This window comes from Montipora foliosa, chromosome 10 (genome assembly GCF_036669935.1).
Source record: "Montipora foliosa isolate CH-2021 chromosome 10, ASM3666993v2, whole genome shotgun sequence".
Taxonomy (NCBI): Eukaryota; Metazoa; Cnidaria; class Anthozoa; order Scleractinia; family Acroporidae; genus Montipora; species Montipora foliosa.
In genome coordinates this window covers 31,840,450-31,845,449 of record NC_090878.1, presented here as the reverse complement: position 1 = coordinate 31,845,449, position 5,000 = coordinate 31,840,450, and the positions used below count along the sequence as shown (strand labels likewise).

General features: G+C 38.7%; 1 pseudogene; it reads right to left on the bottom strand.

Moving 5' to 3' along the window:
* The window catches only part of LOC137973909 (G-protein-signaling modulator 1 pseudogene), a 23,094-nt pseudogene that overhangs the window by 12,394 nt on the left and 5,700 nt on the right, over window positions 1–5,000 (bottom strand).

The following is a 5,000-nucleotide window of genomic DNA, read 5'->3' as shown; positions in this document are numbered from 1 at the left end:
ATCGAGCAAACCTGATGAACTCTCATTCTCCAAGAGTTTTAAAGCTGCTGACAGTTTTCCTTGCATAACAAGCTTTGCGAAAACCTTAGAAAGATCTTCCACTGTTCTTGCCTTCTTCGAACTCTTAAACTTTCTCTGGATAAATCTCACTTCGCTGAGCAACTGGCTAAGATCTCCTTGCCTCCAGAGTGTTAAACGGCGCTTTAATGCTGCGCTATGCTCTTTACTTTTAGAAGTTGCGGAAGGCTTTTGCAGGATCAGGGTTGGAAGTACCATGAAGGCCTTTAAAGCGATTGAGTTCAGGTAGGAATTGACATTGAATTGCCTGATCCAAAAAGCCAGTTCTTCGACGAAACTCTTTCCGGCTCGGCCAGACGGTAGATTAAAGATGTTTCTCCTGTAGTGGACAATTTCATCATAGATCGCATTTATTGAATTGCAGAAGCTTTCGTGGCTGATATCGCCCCATTTTTTGTTCTTAATTTCAGAGGGAAACACCTCGTAGTCGGGCAGGTTTGGCTTTATTTTGTTTTGATCTGGTAATTCGCTGGATGGTCCCGTGGGGGGTTGTTGGTTGCAATCGCGTGACTGATCGATTAGTAGGCTATGCAAATTCGATTGCGCTGAATTAGCATTTTCAACTTGGCGAAGACTTTGATTTCTTTGTGAGCCATCTTGAATATTATTTCCTTCAAGTACCAACTCTCTCTTGGCCGGCTCGCTCTCAGACCTGCTGCAGCCATCGGTTGAATCGTTGCATCTAAAAGTATTATTGGCGCTTGCTTTATCAAGTCTAGCGGCTTGCGTTGTTAAATTGTGGCTTTTAAAACCAAGGTGTGCGTAGCCTTTCGCCTCCCATAACTCAGTCATTACTTCAATGTAACCTTTCTTTCTTCCACCACTATTAAGAGGCGCATGGTTCGACGAAACCAGACTCTGTGCAGTTTTTTTACATTCGAGGAGGTCCTCATTCATTTGGTCTGTCCATTTCCTTCGAGCCATCATATTTTATGGGGAGCTATTCCTTGCACGTCCACCATGTCCATATCATTAATAATAATAATAATAATAATAATAATAATAATAATAATAATAATAATAATTGAATATTGACCAGTACAGCATTTGGAGAAAAAAGAAAACAAAATAAAACAAAATTCATAGGAAAATTAAACAAAGTACACGAGAAGCTGAAAGGGTAATGCAAATATAATAAGTTCGGTTTTCAAGGCATATTCAAATCCGATAAATCAACATATTCATTTGCCTCCGAGAGTTGCTGAAGGAGCATATTGTGAATGTTGCGTTTAAACTTCGTTTTAGGCATTTGATGAAATTCACTAGATAGGCTATTCCAGATTCTAACAACATTCCTTGAAAAAGACATAGTTTGCTTGTTTATTAGAGAATATTTGATAAAGAAGTTACCTCTTGTTGATGATCTTGTGATACATGAATGAATCTTATGTTGGTAATGAAATTAATTACTTCTTTGGGGTGGAGATATATTATTTGAGACGTCATGCATTAAAATGGCAACTGACTTGAAGTAAAGAAGATCCAGAGGTAATAGAGTAGAAGAAATGAAGAGAGGTATTGCGTGTGTTTTATAATCACAAAAAAAACATAAGGCGAAGAGCACGTTTCTGAAGACGTAAGATTATGTTTCTGTGAATTTTTCCTGCTCGGCCCAACGCTGTTACACCATATAATAAATAGGGTTGAATCAGCGATCTGTAAATATGTTGTAAAGTATTAAGTGGTACAAAGTGTCTTAACCTAGCAATAATACCAATCGATATACTTATTTTTGACGCTATATGTAAAATATGATGTTTCCAGGAGAGATTCTACGCTTGGCTACGCTTCCGTTTCTTCTCGATTCCAGTCTGTATTTTTTTGGTTGTTTGAAAAACTTTGAGTAGCTGCAGAGGCTTTAATTTGTGTCTTCTGTGAGCCGGGTTGCAGCACGGCCCGTCGCCATCGGAGCGTCTAATAATTCATCATGTACATCACGACCGCTTAGTACCCGTGGACACGAAAAACTGCCTTGAACGGCCCCGGGTAGAAAAGAATAAACTGCATTCGGTAAATCACTGCAAATGGCTTGAAAAGAAGACGTACTGGTAGTGGAACATATCTCCTTTTGTGTCCAGCACCAAGTCAATAATTTGTTTTGGACGGTTTGATTGGGTAAGTGCACTCTCAAGAAACGTTTCGACGACCTTGCCTGAGAGTGCACTTCGGAACTTTGATGTTTTTAGGTTTGCGTAGCGACCAATTACGATCAGTCAAGCGAAACAAGACCCATTCACACACAAGTTCTTCTCAAGTTAACTTGAAACACACTTCAAGTGCACTTGAAACGTCTAGTGTGAACCCACCTAATGTTTTGCACCGATTGGCCAATTGTTTACAACTAATAAAAAGCTTTTCATTGTTTCTAAAAGGTGTGATTGTATTCTACACAATAACCTGAGAGTGAAGGTTCTTGAATCAACGCTTAGAAACCTCTTTATTCGAAAGCTTTCGCCCACTATTATGTCTCATAAGTTTAGGCTCTCAACTTACAGCCAAGCTCGGCTTATAAGTACGGAAATACGGTAGTTTGATCATTCATTGATTTCTTAGTTGTCTTTGCTTCGTTACACCCTCCCTTTTGAATCTAATCGGATAAGAAAACTAAAATTTACTCTGTGGGAAGAAAAATTCAAGATACTTCATTTACGTGCTGTCTCCATTTGAAAAGAAAGAATAGAGGGCAGTATAGTTCGATCAAAGAACAAAAAATTAATTAACTAGACCCAGCAAGCTAAAATGATAGAGGTGTGGGATTGCAGAAAACCACCTTGCATCTAATTTGCACTTCATTTAAAGTGCCTATAAAGTAAAAAATAATGGCCTTTACAATTTTGAAGTTTTTTTTTTTTGTTTCAGAGATATTTGTTAGTTTTTGTGTTATGCAAATTAGCAAATTGATGACGTCATCAGTGGTTTTACTGGAAGATGGATCACAAAATCAAGAATATATCTCAAACTGTAACAGCGATATGATTCAAACTTGGCATGAGTAATAACCCTTAAGTAAGGTGCAAGGTGGTGCAGAATATGATGTAACCATGGCAACATTAAATAACCTCAGGAGTGAGGAGTGAGGTAAGACGTGTCTTTAAGCTCTGGAATAAGTGAGCAGTTAAACGATGTAATTCCTAAGGTTAAACCAGCCCTCTATCGCTGAAACTAATATGCCTAACGAAAAAGATGAACCGGTGACAGATACGAAAAATACGCGAAAAAGACAACGGGAAAATGGTTCCCAAACAGATGAAGATGCTCCAGCCGGCGGCCATTGCTGCGATGCCTCGAAAATGGCCGAGATCAACGCCAAACTCGACAAAATTTTACAGGTCGTGACCGAATTTGATGCTGTTAAAACACGTATGATGCAGCTAGAAGAAGAGAATAAGCAGTTGAAACAAGCGGCTGAGAAAACTGCTAATGAAATAACAGACCTTAAAGCCACGGTGGTTTAGAAAATAATAATCAAGAACTTAAGTCCTTCAAGGAAGAGGTCATGAATTTAAAGCAACGTAACATTAAACAAGAAGCCTACACAAGGAGAGAAAATATTAAGATATTTGGTATTGAAAATTAACGAGGGGAACCCAAGACTAGAAAAGAGGAGCTGGTTCGTATCATGATGTGCGAGAAGATGAATATTCCAGACGAAGACGCTGAAGGCTTTCAATTCGACCGAGTGCATCGGATTCCAACACGGCAGGATATGGCTCGCTCTTCCAAGCCGAGACCGATTGCAAAATTCAGTTTTTACAAGGACAAGGAATATATGTGGTCTTTTGTTAAGAACCTTAAAGGTAGTGGAATTGGAATTGCTAACGATTTTCCTAAAGAGATCGACGAAATCTACCAGAAGCTCTATCCAGTTTTGAAGGAGGCAAAGAAGACAGGACAAAAGGCCAGTTTTAAAGTCGATAAATCAATCATCAGTGGACAGGTATACAGAGATGTTTTTGGAGAGACTTTGAATCTTATTTTTACAAAATGCCCTTATTACTGATAGCTAAGATACAATTATGGGATTGAAGAAGATTTCAAATATTACCTAATGTAACTGGTTTCAAATTAAAGGTTAAAAATAAATTTGAAACAGAAAAATATGTGTGTATGAAGAACAATACTGTAGATAAATTTAATAAAAGGTGGCTAATAAATGGGTGATTGGTTGAGCTAATTGCAATTTACTTGAAGTAGTAATATCTGCGTTAGTATTGTATAGTTAGTATAGTGTATTATTGCGTTCGAGGTACGAGAACGCAACCCCTAATTTGTGTTGTAAGGGAAGTTTTTTCGAGACTGAATTTTCGTCGTCGACACACTTTTGCCTCGCTTTGAGACACTTGGTTACGTTTTGCCTCACTTTGACGAACTATCGCATGTGGTGATTTGTGCGTCGTCGGCGTTCATTATTCTAGCGTTTGGTGAGGTGTGATAATCTTCCATCGTTCATCAATGAAAAGAGCTGAAAGATTGCTGAAGGTCTGTCAACTGAAGTCGGTACAATTTTACTTTGGATTAAGCATGGTTCGTCACTGTCCTTGGAAAATGTTTGCGATTCCTTGGCATCAAACCGGTTTGTTTTGCTCGGCGGCCGTTGTGCCACAAAGTAAATCTACCGAGTTGTGCAGCTCGGCGGCCGTTCTGCCTCAAAGTAAATCAACCGAGTTGTGAAGCTTGGCGGCCATTGTGCCACAAAGTAAATCTACCGAGATATCACGCTCGTCGGCGCCATTTTATCATGACTTGTGATATTTACGGCATTGAAATCAACAAACTGAATTTATTTTGTCCAAGCATTCAGCACAGAAAAGTAATCTTAGGTCTTCAATACCACAAGCTGAAAAGACTTGCAAGTAATAGTTTCATTTTAGAGTAGTTTTCAGTAGTTGTCTACTTGTAGAATTCCAAATAAATAGTTAATG